Genomic DNA, 17879 nt, shown 5'->3' with positions numbered 1-17879 from the left:
TACTCTTAACTCCAACTGGCAAAAAAAAAAAAAAAAAAAAAAAAAAAAATCAGTAAAAGTAGTAGCCCAGGTTTGGAACCCAGAATAAGAAGCTGTTGATGGGTAATTTTCCTTCTTTTACGGTAGTTTTAAATGTAGCCATTGGTGTAAATAAAATGACTTATGTCTTTGTGGCTTACGGTGTAAATATTGGATCACCTTTCGATTCGAAGGGCTTCAGAACTATTGTCTGTTTTTAGCCAAGTATGCCAGCCACTGAGCACCCGTAGCCACTCTCAGCAGCCAGTCACTGTTCGCTAGCTCTTGTGTGTTTCTCTGTACCACTGGCCATCTTTGTTTCATGTTCCTAACTGGTCGTTGCTGTCTTTAAAGGCTGGAGATGGCTCATGCCCATGAGCCATTTAGTTTTTTAGCCATCATGAGCATTTAATTTTTTTTCTTTTTATTCTCTTTATTTATCAGATATTTTCAAATATTAACATTTTATAGGTGTTCACTCATTTAATCCTCATAGCTTCCTCTGAGGTGGGCATCCTGTAAGATAACCCGTTTTACAGATGGGGAAAGTGAAGTGTAGAGATGTTGGGTGACTTGCACAAGGTCACGCAGGCAGTTACTAATACGGCCAGGGTTCCGACTCAGGGGATCTGTCACCAGAATCTGTGCCCTTAACCCAAAAATACTGTTATGTCAGAACAACCTTTGTTGTTGACGGTTTAAATGGGACGGAATTTTAGTGTCATGGAAGGAGGGGGAGGGAGATAATGGGCTTCTCCTTCTCCCTCTCCAAGCAGGGCTGGAATATACGTATAGGATTATACAATGTTTAATTAGAACACTCATGGAACTTGGCCTACAGTAAACATGGATTTGATTTCCAGCTCTTTGCAACATGCAAACAAGCTTTGTACTTGTTTGTCTTAGAGTTATGTCTTGGCACACTCTCCAAGAGGGCCAAACGAGAACTTAGAAGTTGCAGAAGTAATCGTTTAATTGAATGGCTATAAAATTAATAGAGCCTTTCTTCAGTGCCTTCTATCTCTCCTTCTATCTCGCTCTGGTTGAGTGGGGATTAGAAATTGGACTAATATGAGAAAAACGGGAGTCTGTGAAGTGTCGTATCTGATACTGGCAGCATCCTGCTTTGAATGAGGTTACACAGATTGCATAACTACAGAGACAGGGCTTAGGGCAGGAAAAGGAGGACTGAAAAGAAATGCTAAATTGAGTTTGTATGTGGGGGACAGAGTTCATTTTAAATTTAGAAAAGGAGACCTGTACTTTTTTGTTTGTCATCTAACACCCAAGAACCAGAATTATAGTATCAAAACTTAGGTGAAACAGCTGTGATTTTTTTTTTAATAAAATGGACCTGAAAAGTGTATATAATTTGTTCTGTATATGTCTGAATATTTAGTTGTCAAGATACTCAGTACATGTTATAAAATATTAATTAGAAGGGGACGTTGTTTGAAATTTCTAATTGTTAACATGGTATTTAATTTTGTGGATTACATACTTGAAAATAGAAAAAACTCTCACATTTTCTAACTTCAGATATTCCTTTTTATTATAGTCATACAAGCAATTGTTTATTATTTTATTTGCTTTAGAACTTAGAGCTGGAGAACTAGGGGACAACTGGGGGGTGGAACTAATCAAATCCACTTTTTAGTAAAAAATCTAAGTGAATGTTAGTTTAGGCCATTGGATGTGGGGCCAGAGGCTGAAGAGTCAGTTTCTAATCACTGGGTCAGGACGGGGCCCAGGCGCCTGGCCCACGGAGCCCGGCCAACCTGAGCAGGGCCAGGAGCAGTGAGATCTTCATTTAGATCCCATTAAAGAGGAGAGTTTTGAAAGTAGCTTGGATTTCCCTCGCTGCTGAGTGCTAGGGAGATGCCACTGCCGTGACTCACGGGCTCTCCACGGTGCATGACTCTGTGGAGCACTTCAGAGCTAGTCCACAAGTCGCTTGATCCCTGGTGACCTGGAGATTTTGCAGTCTGACCAGTGGCCAAGGACTTGCATCAGAAAAGCTGTGGGTTCCTTCGGTGGGGCTCTGCCCCTCAAGGCCCAGTGGGGACGTGCACACAGCAAGAGGCACACACGGCTCTTCAGGGAGAGCTATGGTGCGGGAACGGGGCCGCCCCATTCACCTGCTATTCTGAGGTTTTCCTGGGTGGCTTCCATTCTCCCGGGACATTCTGTACATCTCAGTCTTGAGGAGCGTGTCAGTTAAACAAAAGAGCATGGAGTTTGGAATCAGGAAGTCTGAATGCAAATCTCGTAGCCATTGCCATCCCCAACCACTGTGTGATTGGGAGCAAAGGGCCCTTTCTGGACGTCAGTGTCTTTGTCTGCAAAGTGCAGTCAGAGCACTGACACCAGCACGGACGAGAGGATGGATTAGCCACGGTGTGTGGTACCCAGCGCTTGGTGGGGTTTAGCAGGCATTAGGTGCCCTCCCCTCCACTCACCCACTGGCGTCCCCAAGGCTTCCCTGCTCTAGCGCAGACCTCCAGGGGAGCAGGGGCTGGAGGGGCTGAGCTCCGTCTCTCAGGGAGGGGAGGAGGGCCGAGGGGAGGTCTGAGTGCCCCCATCCAAGACTGGCGCAAGAGCCTTCCTCTCCTTTTCAGAATGGGACCTCTTTCCCCTCGTTAGTTTCACTGACTTTTTAACCAAACTTCTTTTCCCTTAGAAAATCATTGCATTAAAGACGAGGAACAGATTTTAAAAGGCCATCAGAGAAATAAAAATATAGGAGGATCTAGACCTCTCTCCCACCCCCAAGCCAGGATGGCCACACACTGTGTGTCACATGTGGCAAGGGCTGGAGCTTAGGCTCATCTAAGGGCTCGGAGGTGACTGGGTTTGCCTGGGAGGCCATGTGGTGGGACTGTCCGGGGGCTGTGCTCCCCTCAACCTCTGGAAAGACATCTGGAACGCATGCATGCTCTTATGGAAGGGGAGCTGACTTCGAGTCCATGTGGGGATGTGTTATTCACAATGTGCACCCGGCTGTCCCCTGGATTTGTGCCTGAGTCCTGGAGCTATAGGAAGAGGATCGATGCAGGAGGCAGCTGCTTGCTAAAGTCTCCACCTCCCATCCATGTGCTCGCCTGCAGGGACAGGGCAGGCACAGGTGGGGGAGGATGCTGTTCTCTCTGCAGGAGGCAGAGTGTGACTTTATCCCTGCCAGCAGGTCTGTCATAGGAGGCCACATGGACACCAGTAGCTTGGTAGCCACGGGGGGTGGCCCCTTGGTGGGGACTTCCCTGCCCTACACAAGGGACAGCTTATGTACACACAGCTGGAGCATCGGCACGTGGCTCAGTCTGCAGTGGCTCCATGGCACTGGCTGCTCCATGGAGACCTCAAGGAAAGGACAGATCCTGTGGGATCTCCGGGGAGGACTTGGGACTTCTCAAAAGGGGATGAGTTTAAAGAGAAATTGGGAGGTGGACCAAGCTTGGGAACTGCTCTGTGCGACCATCCTGAGACCCCAGACTTCCCTGTGGGCTGGGCTGAGCTGGGAAACCCAGGAGGCATTGGTAAATGGATGTGCATTTATGCACTGAATTATACCCAGGAAACCACGGACAAATGGACACCAATTGACAGGCAGTTGACTAAAATGGTTGATGTGAATATATAACCCAAGAACTCAGAAAAATGAACAAAGAGAGAGAGAGAGAGAGAGAAAGAGAGAGAGAGAGAGAGAGAGAGAGAGAGACAGACAGACAGACAGACAGACATGATATATTTAGTAGAAAAATGCAAGCCAGGCTTCAGAGCCGGAAATCAACTTAGACCTGTGGCCTGCGGTGGAAGGCGTTCGTCTGGAGGCAGGGTGGGGTGCAGTTGGGAGTAACGAGTGCACTGGCACCTGGGAGGCAGCAGGAGTCAGTGCCAGACGCGGCGGTGACGTATGGCCGTGCGGCTGCTGGCCAGAGAGACAGGGGAGCTTAGGGACGCAGAGCCTGGAAGTTCGAGTGTGTGTGTGTGTGTGTGTGTGTGTGTGTGTGTCTTTCATACAGAAGGCTGGTTGGCTGATTTTTCAAGATAAATGCCACAAATAAGTCTTCATATCCCCACATATCTTAGTTTCTGCTCAAATCGTACTGGCGAGAGGATGGAGCGGGGCAGGAGAGGGGATGAATATGTGAGACCGCACTAGGGTGAGGGCTTAGGGCGTGGACACTCGGCAGCCTTGGCCATCAGGGAAGCAGAGCTGGGCTGGACATTTGCGTCTCAGTTTCTCCCTTCATCTGGAGGCTTATTTGCTCCTGAATTCTTATCCACGGAACACAGACAACAGTCTCAGTATTGGAGTGGGGGACTTTCCCCGACTTCACAAGAAGCTGGTAAAACTCCTGTTAAAATGTCCTTTGTATAAATGCGGAAACAAAGAAACACACCCAGATAAACAGAGAAACACAAATGCTGGAGCAGAGAGGCCCAGAGGCAGGTCGACGGATTGGTTTTCTCAATGAATATGTCACGTATTAAGGCCCAGCACTTAACCTGCAGAAAACAGATCGGAAGATGATGGTGGCATTTTCAGTTCACAACCTCCTCCGATAACATAGCAGAATTTAAAAAGCAATTTTAAACCTAGTTGGAAAGAAAACTATGCTAGGGATCTTTGAAACATAGCCGAAATTGCGACGCCGCACGCCAAGAACCGTCCCCGGCTCCCGAAGGCGCACACCCGGAAGTGAGGGGGCCAGGGACATGTTTTGCACAATTCTTCATTAGGGTTTTTTTTTTTTTTCCCTTAAAATGTATTCTTGGCATTTTCACAGGATGTACTTTGTGGCAAGTGGATGTTAATGACCTTTGAGAGTAGTGGTTAAAACCGGCTAGCTCGGTCTATTGCTCTTCCGGGTCTTAGGTCAGCTGACGTCATAGCGCCGGAAGTCCAGACTGCCCACGCGACTGAGGAGAACCATGGACCTGAGAAGTTTTCCCTTTTACACCCTGACGTAAACTTTAAAGAGAATATCCTTGTATTGTGTTCCCTAGTTTCTCATTTGAGGAATGAAGGTTTTTTTTTTTTTCTTTTTGAAATAGAGCAGATTTTATTTTAAAAAAATTAGTAGAATGGTTCATCCACAAACCTGAACAAACAGTGAACAAAAATGTAGACTTGAGCAAAGGGACTCCTCAGGACGTATGGAGCACAGGAAGAAACGAAGGAAACCAGAAAAGGCAAGTAAGTGGTAAGTACAAATGAAGGTTTGGACAGCCGGAAGTTGTCTTCCTTCCTTCCCACCTTCCTTTGGCAGCTGGCCTGGCTGGGTTCTCTGTGACCTCCACGTGTGGCACTGGGGAGTGTCAAAGAAAAACCGGAGTGGGACGGTAGTTAATGTGGTAATACAGATTGTATTCAGGGCTGTTGCAATAGAGAAAAAGAGATCTCACTATAGAGCTGGATTCAACAGAGCAGGTGGGGTTGGTGGGTGGAAAGTTACTAAGAGGCAACGTCAGGGGTGAGCGGGCTTTTGGCTGAACCGACCTAACAGGATTCTTGCTGAAGATGGGCCAGGGTGGTCAGATAGCACCTGGTGGGTGGTGGAAGCTGAGGAACCTAATCAGATGTTTAGGGTGGAGGGTTTGGCTAAACTAACTCGCAGGGTTCTTGCCCAAACTGGACTCTATAAGCGAGTGCGCTGATGGGCTTTGTTGGGAAGGGTTCCAGAGCCTGACTCAGGTTTGGTCAAGCAAGGTATCTTTGTCAGGAGCATGGATACAGGTGTCAGTGCAGAATAGACAGACAGCTTCCAGGTGTTTTGAGCAGGGTGAGGGAATTGTTGCTAGTTTACGCTGGGTTTCACATGTCCTTCATTCCAACAGTGAAACTGCTTTTTACTCCAGTCGACCTGCAGCCCATCCTGGTATTATTTCAGTAAGGTTTCCTTAGTCTTCCTGTTTCAAATTCGGCAAGTTGCTGACATGACATAAGCAGTGGGTGAATGCTACCTTCTAGAATGTTTGTCAAATCAGCCCGGCACATCTCTATGCTTTTCATAAGTTAATTGCTAACTTCCAAGGAGAAAATACCTTTTCTTACTTTCTGGTCTCTTATCAAACATGCTGAGTATGGCTTGGTTAAGCAGTAACTCTCGTATGCAAGTAAACAGAATCTCTACCTAGCCTGCCTTTTTTGCACGTGAGAACTCGGGAGAAAATAATCCACAGCTATTAATAACACACTGAACTGGAAGTGATGTAGTTTCTTTAATACACCTTGAGAATATTTGCATCTGCAGAGGACAGAGTGTTTACAAGGGCCCCGCTGCTTATTTATGGAGAACACTGTTCTGGGAAAGCAGCCACTGAGCCCTGGGGCATCCTCCTGCCAGCTAAGGACCTGCAGTCCCAGGGGGCTAGTCCTTGAGTAAAAACCTTAAAGTTACGCAGAAATTGGCTCTGACTTTGACTTTTCAAAAGTTTTATGAATGGCTCACACATCAAGAGCCAGAAGTGGTTTGGGGACTTGGTGGTAGGGTGAGATTTGAACACCATCCAGGCCTCAGATGTAAAGAGAACTGAGAAATGTTGACCGCTCTCAGGCTTTGTCCACACAAGCGGGCCGGGGACTGGGCCACCTATGTAGTGTGATTTGGAAGTTGCCAGAAAAGCAGCCCCCTGACCAAGAAGTAGGCCCCTCTCCTCAAAGATCTACCTCTGCATCTGAAATTTAGACCAGGAGATTTCTGCACTTTGATTTGGGCTTGGTCTCCAAAGCATCTCCTTTAAAATGCAAAAATTCTGCTTATAAGAGGAATGTATTAACATATTAGCACATACCATGAATTAATGAGTTAACCCAATGTCACCTACAAAATACTGAAGGCCTGAGGCCTCAAAATTAACTCTCCCTGTCTCAGGAAGTGCCACTGTCCCCCAAGGCCTGGCTCTGCCCAGAGACCTCAGTCAGCCCCACGCCCACCGCCCCCAGCTCACCTAACCCGAAGGGCCCAAGCTTGTGGTGATACTAATACTCACCTTTGGGATTGGTGAGGACCTTCAGGGGCCCTAATCCTGGGAGCATATGCTGATCTTCCCCTTTCCTCAGCTGCAAGAAATTAAAATTCAATTTAATTCTGAACTGAAACATGAACATAATGATGGCTTAACTAAGTGCTAGTTTTCCCCACGAGACAAAATCACTTCTTGCATTTTTTGAAATAGAAAATGTGAAATTCTTTTGGCATCTTTTCTTATTTGGTGTGTGCCTGTTTTGCTAAAGTCCTAAGTGCCCACTTACTCCGCCCACTGGGCAACCCGGCCTCTTGCCCTGAGGCACAAATGGCGACACCCGCCTGGGCCCTCTCCTGCCATGCGTGTCTCCCTCCTGCTGCTATTCTCACTGAGATCCAGTGACCATCCATGAGTGGACAGACCAAATGGATTCCTCTACCCAGACCTTACCTCTACGTGCCAGACTCATCTCCTCAGTGACCTAACACCTATGTCCACTCAGGTGTCCCACAGGCACCTCCATGTTCCTAGGTGCAAAGCAGAACTTGTGAACTTTTCTACCAGATTGACTCTTCTTCTGGTTATCTCCATCTCCAAAAATGCATCTAGTTGCTCAAGTCAGCAAGCTGGGAGTCCTCCTAACACCTTCCTCTTCTATACTCCCATATCCCGAAAGCCCACAGCTTTTCCTCCTAAATATCTCCAGATTCCGATACTGCCACCTTTACCCTCCCCTGTCCCACCTTGCAAGCCACCCTCGGCTATTGCCTGTCTCAGTGTAGCAGCTGTCCCAGCCCCTGCCCTGCTCCTCTCATCTCAAATGTCCTTTCCCCACCTTGCAGTCTGAGTGATGGTTCTAATCCGATCCTGTCCTCATCCTCCTGTTCTTACACCCTGAATGGGATCCCAAGGCTTGAACTGTTCCATGAGACGTGCAAGGCTGCTCACCATTCAGCTGTAGCCACTTTCCACATTGAATTCTCTCTGTCTGTACATTTCCACAACCACAACAATCTGCCCACACTTTGGGCCTTTGCACATGCTGTTCCATCTCCTGGGAGATGTATTTATCTTACTCGTCCTTTGGCACCTACAGCTCTTCTCCCAGGAAGCACTTCCTCCAGGTCCTTTCCTGGTCCTCCAAAAACAGCCTGTTACTGTACTCTCCACACTGTTGGGTCTTCCGTGAAAGTTGTCAGACCCAGACAAAATCGGGCTGGGAAGTCCAGAAGGAGAGGACACTCATGTTTACATGTCTGTGATAAAAACTGCTTCCAAGGACTTTCTAAAAACTCTTTTATGTCCTTCACACATCTCCTGCTTTGATAACATTTATCACTAGACATTCTTTAGGTCTGCAGTCATTCAGATAAGATGATCTCTGAAGAACATTTGCCTAGGAACAGCATCTCCACCAATGAATGGACAGCAACTCTGGCTTTGAACCTCTGGAACCAATGGACTCTGTTTCTGAGCAGCTTATGCAACTCTCTGTTTGCTAATAAAAGCCCTCCTTCTCTTCCTTTACCAAATGCCCTGGTGGCTTGCTGTCCATTCATTCCAGATTATAATCCTTATTTCCATTCTCCGCTATGCCTTGATTTCTTCCTCTATGAATTGAGGCATACCGTGAGATCCTGTAGACACAGAACCTGACCTTGTCCCATGGTGTTCCTCAATTTATAGATGAAGAAACTGAGGCAGAGGGATAACTTAGCCCAGTAGGTGTGGAAGGGAGTGGTGAAGGCAGAGGCCGGGGACACCAAGGACAGGCTTTATGTTCCCAGTGCTGCTTGGTTGGGCCTGTGCTACGTGTGTGGAGGGTATCTGACACCCTGACAGCTGTTTGAGAAATGATCACCCAGTCGTAGTCGCTTTGCTCTAATGTGCATTTTAAAAATTTCATTTGTGTCAGTGGGAAGATGCCTATCGTGAGCGTGTATATACAGTGTGTTTAGCAGGGTGGGGAAAGTGAGGGGATTTGATTTTAGAGTTACAGAGATGATTAATGGAGATGTTAGCTTTTGTTATTTTTAATTACTTGGCCTATTTTTCCTAACATTTCCCAACAAAATTCATTAGTTCATCAATCCACCAAATGTTTATTAAGTACGAGGCAAGACACAGTTCTAGACTTTGGGTAAGAAAAAAAGAAAGGTATCAGATGTTCTTAGTTTAGCAAGGAGGGAGGAGTCACTTCACTAATACAAAGCAGGAAACTGTTGGGGCCACATACGTGGGGCTGAAAGCGTGAGGTGTCCTGAGGTGGAAAGTCATCTCTTGCGTGGTCATTGGAGAAGGCAGTGTATCACCTGGCTGCTAGCAGTGATTGTTGTGTAAAAGTGCTGTTCAGTATTAACATATCAATGAACCTATCACCTGATCCAAGGTTTAGAAGGCTGGGAACAGCAGGCACTCCATAGGTATTTGCTGCTTTGGTCCCTCTCATGTATGGCGTGCGATCATTGCAACTGAACAGAGAAATAGTGATTAGTGTTGAGTGTAGTACACAGTGTACCCTGATTCATTTCGTATAATTATGATTATTTAGTATGTATATTATTTGCCTCACTTCTATAATAAAATGCTCTGTATATCTTTATTATAAGGCCAGGATTATGAGAACATGAAAATAATCTTACCATTCAGTGGTAAAAAACTATTAACATATTGGTTGAAAATCTTTTTATGGATATAATACAGATAATATGTTATTTTATAATGCCTTGAAATACTTGTTTTAGTTTCTATTTAATTAATATGCAGGGATGTCTGAGAAGTCTTATAGAAACCTTTTCCTATTGAATCCTTTTGTGAAGTTTCATTGATTGCCCTAAATTGGGGGAAGAATTTTAAAAATTAAAGTAGCATGAGATACAGTTTGCTGAACCATAACTTTTACAATGCTTAACAAAACTTACTGTGTAAAATAAATATTTCCTTTTATTCACGCCACCTAGCTGCTGAAATTTGGACGAATCGTACTGCTTTCAACTTTGAAGCTGGCATGCAATAGTGGTACCTGCTCTGATGGGGTTTTGCCCATTTTATTTATTTTCTCCAAATTATTTTTACTGTAGTGTGCTAAAATAACACGTCACTGAACATTTAGGTTTATGTGGCACAGTCTAGCCAATGAAAGCATGAGTTGGAACACAGCCGTATTTGAAGGTTGACATAGAAAGATTGAAAAGAATCTGTGAGTCGTTTAAAAGAAATTTTTAGAGGACATGGAACATGGACTCAAATAGCAGCCTTAGTTGGCGTGCTGAGGAAGTGCTTTTTAGTACGCAGCTGTCTGGTGGATTCTGAGATTACGCGAGTACTTAGTAGAGGACAGGTACGGCTGCCTGTGTTTGGTTATAATATTCTCACCAAAAGGTAGACATACAGAAAAAGCCAATTCGGCTTAGTCACCACTCGTTAGCAAATGCAGAGGCTAAATGACTTGTTAGAGAAGTGGCCAGTTGCAGCTGCATTTGAGGTATCTATGTTGCTAACTATACTTGGGATTTTAGAATGACAGCAACCACCACAACCCCAACCATGACTACTACTACATGGTGTATTTGAAAATTAAAATAGGGACAATATGGATAATACTTTCCTGGGTTTTCTAAATACAATATCACTAATTAGAAACTTTCTGCAAAACTCCAAAAAAAAAAAAAAAAAAAAAAAATCTCTAGACTGACTTTGAATGCTTCCTGGCAAGAAATTGCTAATAGCACACTGCATGTTTAGATCTTGGTTTTTAAATATTATGCCCTGCTAAAATAAACCAACACTCCTTAGAGAAATGGCTGACTCAGAAAGTACGAGATGAGTCCGGGATGTCTTGTTTTGTCAGAAAGTAAGAAAGTGCTCACAGAATAGTGGGGACATCTCTAAAGGTACAGGGACAGGCTTGAGGGAGCTCCCATGGGCTGTGAGGGACAATCCAAGAATCGTAATGAACAAGTTGGGAATGGCTTGTAACTCACAGACTTGGGAAAGAATACCTGAGTCCATAGCGATAAACAAATACATAGAGAAGCTGGGAATGATCTTTAAAGCTGAATGCCGTAGGGTAAGAGAACCAGATAAGAGAATCTGTAGAAAGAATACTAGAGTTAGAAAATCACCATTTTGCGAACATCAGAGTAAAGATGGATTCAGGCCAGAATCATTAGTGAATGCTAAAAATACTAGAATGAAGTTTGGAGAGGAACTTTGGAGAGAATATTTATTTACACCATCTCACAGAGTCCCTGTTTATTGCAGAGGTAAAAATGGTAACTTCACAGTGAAGTACCAGGGGGAACCCATATTAACCAAGCAATCAAAGTTTACATCACCAATCTCACAGGGCAAAAAACATCATGTGATCTCTGTTGTGATAAACTTACAGCATCTCTTTTGTAGCATCTCTTCCTAAAATGCATGATCTGAATCTCACCCAATTTGAGGGATGACTGGCCTGAAATCTTTAAAAGTGTCCGTGTCATGAAAGACCAGGAAAGTTGGAGGAATTGTTCCAGATTTATTAAAGGAGGCTAAAGAGACATGACAACTAAATGTAATACAGGATGCTAGATTGGGTTCTGTATCATAGGGAAAGCTGGCATAGAAATAGTGTTGGGACAAATCATGAAATATGAATATGGACTATAGATTAAATAGTCCTATTGAATCAAAGTTAATTTTTCTGAATCTTAAATTGTTTATAGTAATGGAAGAGAATGTTCTTGCCTTTGGAAAATGCATACTGAAGGCTTGTCAGGTGAAGAGGCAGGAGATCATCAGCTAACTGAAGAGGCTTGGAAAAAGAATTATATATTATATAATGATATAACATAAAATATATAAAATATGTTACATATGGGAAGGGAATATTAAAGCAAATGTGGCAAGGTGTGAAAATTGTGACTCTAAATAAGGGGTGTATGAGAGTTCTTTGTCCTGTTCTTGTAGCTCTTAAGAAATTATAGTCACATGTCGCTTAACGATAAGGATCAGTTCTGAGAGACGTGGCGTCGTTAGGCAGTTTTGTTGTGTGAGCGTCACAGAGTGTACAAACTGGATGGGTTAGCCACTGTACCCCTAGGCTAGATGGTGTAGCCTGTGGCTCCTCGGCTACAAACCTAGGACTGTGCCTGTGACCTCACTGAATTCTGTAGGCAACTGCAACACGATGTCAAGTATTTGTGTATCTAAACACAGAAAAGGCCCAGTAGAAATATGGCATTATAATCTTATGGGACCAGTCATATATGTGGTTCATTGTTGAATGAAATGTCATTATGTAGTGTATGACTGCATCTAAAAATGAAAAGTTAAAAAACAAGTTACTAATATTAGAGTGGAGGTTAGCAGGAAAGTCAAATTCACGTCTCAATCTGTTGCTTTCTTTCTCCCACGTCCCGTGTTTTCCTTCTGCAGTCCGCCCGCTGAAACTGATTCATGAGTCTGTGAACGCCGTCTGCCCTCACGCTCCTGAGGCAGAGACTGACCAGGCACCGCTGCCTTTGCTGGCCCGCCGTGTGCTAACCCTCCGTGTGCCCTGCAGGCCTGCCTATGTTTGGCACAGCTACAGCTGTCGCTGTGGTGGCTCCTTCCTCCTGCCTGCCCGAGAACTCCTCCTTCTTTGGACTCCAGGGGAGAAAATCTTGCTGCCTGCTTCTCCCTCAGCTGGCTTTCTGCCACATTTTTCCTACTGCAGGGCTGGTCATCTTCCTCCCTGTGCCGTGGACATCTGTCTTAGTTGCGTGGCATCACACGGGTGGTCCAGCTCTTAGGTCGGGGACCATCTCTTCCTGACAATGCTGCCTGGGGGACAGGCCTCTCGTTTTCCCCTAGGAAACACCATCATTTAGGTGCGACAGGATTGGCTTCTTTAGGGACCACCAGACTGACTGTCGCCAGGGGCTTTCCTCTTCCCAAACCTATGTTCTCAGAAAATGGCCCTTTAGGCTGAAGACTGTGGCAGGACTTCAGAACTCCAAAGGCCACCTTCGTCTCTCTAGGCATTCGCTTTGGTGCTCTTGCCTCTTCGTTCGCCTCTGCCCTCAAAGAGCGGCCCAGTTGTAGACCGTACCATGTTCTGTCACTCTATCATTATTTGGATATGAGGTTGACTAGGGCAAAACAACATTGAAAGATTATCGTGTGATGGGCAATGATAATTCTTTCACATTAAGGGAGTTTGATCATGTTGGCATTAAGACATTTTATGAAGATACTGCAACTACGTAAGATCTGGAAAATAAGAAGTTTTGGTTGATGTACCTAACAGGCTATGGTTCCCATGCTAGGATTTCCTTGTTCTTTTTTTCTTTTCTTTTCTTTTTTTAAACTTTTGCTGGGGAGGGAGATTTGATGGAGCTTGAAGAGGTTTTGAGACTTAGTTAAATTGCATAGTTATTTTATCTGGTAGCAGGGGTGTAGGTATTCCTCAATCACTCTTTTCCTCGAAGGCACGAGTGTCCAGGACTGAATGTGCAGTACCAGCTATCCCTCCTGTTCATGGTAGGGGATGTTGGTGGCATTACCAGAGCCCATCTTTCAAACACTTTGCTTTCATGTATTGTACCTAAATGAGCAAACAGGCAGTTGTAACCTGGTTGCTGAAGACTATTTGTCCAGTCTTGCTGCAAATGAATTACTCTTGTGTCAGCATCAGGCAGTAGGAAAAGTCCATGGAGAGCAGCAAGGACTAGAGTCTGCTGATTTCCTCAAACCTCCCAACGTCCTCTTGTTCCTTGGAATTACTAGTAAGTGAAGAGTCCTCATTTTCAGAGAATAAGAGCTCTACTTCTTTTGCTTCACTAAAATCAGTGGCTGAAAATTGTCCCGGTCTCCACAAATGCCTGGCTGTTGAAACAATGTTAGGTTTAAAAATGGGACAAACAGCCCTTTCAAGCAAACATGACCACCGCAAGTTGCTCTGCTTTGATAATTTCTTCTTTCTCCATTTAGCCTTGACCTTGGCAGAGACGACATGATTTATAAAATGAGTGAATGTCTAGAGGGCAGAAACTATGTCATACATGTTTTGTGCTTGTCACTTTCTGTTTGAAGATATCAATCACATAACATTTGTATTAAGTAAATTAGGATGTTTATGTATGTTTATGTTCATTGCTTTACAGAATTATTTTATAAAATATGTTTGTAGAGTATATTTTTGCTATATTATGATTTTTTGTTATCCTGTAAAAGTTAATAAAAAATGAAAGTATTATATCTTCAAGGTTAACAAAATAAAACAAAGCATATTAGGACGCACGATGAGAAGCTGTGGTCCCTGGGCCCATTCTTCTGCGTCCCTAGTCGCATTCCTCAGGGACAACTGCTTTGATCTGTTTTAACTGTTTCTTTTGTTATTAATAGTTCTTGTCAACCTCTCAATATTATGCTTATACTGCTATTTCTTTATGCTGATGGGATAAATGAGGATTTAGTTAATCTACACATCCCTATTTCCTCCAATATTTGATTATAGTATTAATAATAGCACACTTTGAGTACCTTCATTGTTGGATTACTTTGTAACCAAGAAGGATAACTGGACTGTTATCACTTGTTCCATGAACTACTGAGAGCACGTGTCAGCTTGTAGCTTTGCATTCAGTCCCAGGACCAATTATATAATTTTTAAGGCTCTATGGAAAATGAAAATGTAGGACCTCTTGTTCAAAAATTATTATGAATTTCAAGACTGTGACAAGCATTACACCGAGCACGGGCCCTTCTGAGTAAGTGTGGGGCCTTCTGTGACTACACAGGCTGCACCCCTGGAGCCAGTCCTGATTATAGCCCATCTTACCTTCGGCTCTTAACTTCTGTCATCTCTTTCTGTGACAATAGCAAGATGAATAACATTTTCATTTTGTTCTGTAGCCATAAATATTGCATCCGTATATTCTCTGTAAGTTGGGTATCTAAGACAAACATTAATATATAGTTTCATTTTTGGTACTCTGCAAATATTATTCATTGCAGAAATAAATAGAGTTCTATATTTCCTTCCTGTATATTGTTTTGTTTTTCCTGGAGTTTCTTTCTTTCTTTTTTTTTGAGATAGAGTCTCACTCTGTTGCCTGAGCTAGTGTTGGAGACTAAGACCCTTCATATTCCAACGACTTGCCCTATGCACGGGCCTCTTCGTCCTGGAAAATAGCACCCAGCTCCCCAGCTGTAGTTCTAAGAAGAATGCATTCTATGCCATGCTTGCTCTAGGGCATGCCACCTGCAATTGTTCCCAACCCCCTGCCAGGTTGGGGTTGAGAGATCCATCACAAAGAGCTTCCGGTGCCATTGGGATGCTGATTGGGGCTGATTAGCCCACAGGAAAGCCTCATTATTCCCCCACTCTATTTTTCTGTTTCTACTTCCTTGTTTTCTGTATATAAAACCTACTAAAAATCCAAGTAAAGTAGACCTTGACAATCATTCGCTTGGTCTCGTTCCTTTCTCTCGCTCATCTCTTTCAGGCACGGTCCCCCTCGCCCCCGCGAGTAACAGAAGGTCCCGCGGGTCGGGACAAGCTAGAGTGCCATGGCGTCAGCCTAGCTCACAGCAACCTCGAACACCTGGGCTCAAGCGATCCTTCCGCCTCAGCCTCCCGAGTAGCTGGGACTACAGGCATGCACCACCATGCCCGGCTAATTTTTTCTCTATATATTTTTAGTTGGCCAATTAGTTTATTTCTATTTTTAGTAGAGATGGGGTCTCGCGTGTCCAACTCCTGACCTTGAACCATCCGCCTGCCTCGGCCTCCCAGAGTGCTAGGATTACAAGCGTGAGCCACCATGCCTGGCCTTCCTGGAGTTTCTAATTGCTTTTCTTTCTGTCTTGCCTTTATGCCTTTATCACATTTTCAGTTTTTACCAACTTTGCCCAATCTGTCTAATCAGCTTATTCAATCTAATTTTCCCCAGAGATCCCTCCCCATACCAAATGGATGGTCCTCCCACCTCCTTTTCCAGCCGGGACTGACTTCTCTCTGGGGCTGCTGCGTGCTGCCCTCCTGGGGCTTTTCCTTCTTGCTTCCCTGGCCTGGTCTCACTGCTTCCTTGAGCCTGAGCCTTTGTTCTTCTTGCTTTATACTTCATTTGCTTGGGCACCTTCTCATAGAACTTGCTGAAACAGGCAGTGCGGGAGAAACTTTCTGAGTCTTCCATTTCTGAAGATGTCTGCATTTTACTTTCAATCTTGACTGCTAGGTATAAATAGAATTCTAGGTAGAAAGTAATTTTCTCTCAAAGGTTTGACAGTATTGTTCATTGTCTCTGGCATCTACTATTTCCAATGACAAGGCCACCTAGATGCTTTTTATTTCATACTGTGCCTTATTTTTAGCGTTTCTGCTTCCTCCTTGGTATTCTGAATTTCACAGTGTTGTGCCCACCTATGGGTCAGGTGTGGTCCTTTCTCACTCTAGTCATGTGAGAACACTTTAAATCTGGAGATTGCTGTCTTTTGTCTCTAAAAATTTCTGTTGAACATATTGTTTGATAATTTCCTCCCCTATGTTTTTTTCCTATTTTCTTTTTGAAACTCCTATTAATTGGATCTTGGACCTCTTGGGCTGATATGCTATGCCTGTTATTATTGTTTTTTATTACTATTTCAAAATATTAGGGGGGGGCACAAAAGTTTTTGTTACATGATTACACTCTATAATGCTGAAGTCAGGGTTTTCAGTGTGTCTGCCATGAGGACAGTGTTTGCTGTCCCCAATAGGTAAGTTTTTGTCACTTGTCCCTCTCCCAACCTCCCCCTTCTTAGTTTCCAATATCCTTCACATCTTTTTGTGCCCATGTGTGCCCATTGTTTAGCTCCCACTTATTAGTGAGAACGTGTGGTGTTTATTTTCCCATTCCTGAGATACTTCACTTAGGATAATGGTCTCTAGTTCCATCCAAGTTGCTGCAAGTGACGTTATTTTATTCCTTTTTGTGGCTGAGTAGTACTCTATGGTGTGTGTGTGTGTGTATGTATATATATATATATATATATACATATACACACACCACGTTTTTTTTATCTACTCATGTATTGTTGGGTGATGGGCACGTAGGATGATTCCACAATTGTGAATTGTGCTGCAATAAACGTTATGTGTCTTTTTGATACAATGATTTCTTTTCCTTTGGGGAGATACTTACTAGTGGGATACTGGATCAAATGGTAAGTCTACTTTTAGTTCTTTGAGGAATCTCCATCCTGTTTTCATAGAGGTTGTACTAAATTGCAGTCCCACCAACATTGTATAAAGTGTTCCTTTCTTTCTGTATCCACACCTGCATCTGTTGTTTTTTTGACTTTTGAATGCCATTTTTATAGGGGTCAGGTGGTATCTTATGGTGGTTTTAATTTGCATTTCCCTGATAATTAGTGATAGTGAATATCTTTTCATATGTGTGTTGGCTATTTGTTTATCTTCTTTTGAAAATATTCTTTTCATGTCTTTTGCCCACTTTTTAGTGGGGTCGTTTTTTTCTTGCTGCTTTGAGTTCTTTTTAGATTCTAGAAATTAGTCCTTTGTTGGATGTATAGGTTGCAAATATTTTCTCCCATTCTGTACGCTGTCTATTCACTTTGTCAATTATTTCCTTTGCTGTGCAGAAGCTTTTTAATTTAATTAAGTATCACGTATTTATTTTAGTTGCGGCTATATTTGCCTTTGTGGTCTTAGTAATAAATTCTTTGCCTTGGCCAATGTCTAGAGGAATTGTCCCTATATTTTCTTCTAGAATTTTTATTTTCATGCCTTACATTTAAGTCTTTAATCCAACTTGTATTAATTTTTGTAAGTAGTGAGAGATAGGGGACCTGTTTCATTCTTCTGCATGTAGCTAGCCAGTTTTCCAGCACCATTTATTGAATAGGGCTTCATTTCCCCAGCA

Source organism: Microcebus murinus, chromosome 13 (genome assembly GCF_040939455.1).
Source record: "Microcebus murinus isolate Inina chromosome 13, M.murinus_Inina_mat1.0, whole genome shotgun sequence".
NCBI lineage: Eukaryota > Metazoa > Chordata > Mammalia > Primates > Cheirogaleidae > Microcebus > Microcebus murinus.
Note: the sequence above shows the minus strand (reverse complement) of the source record.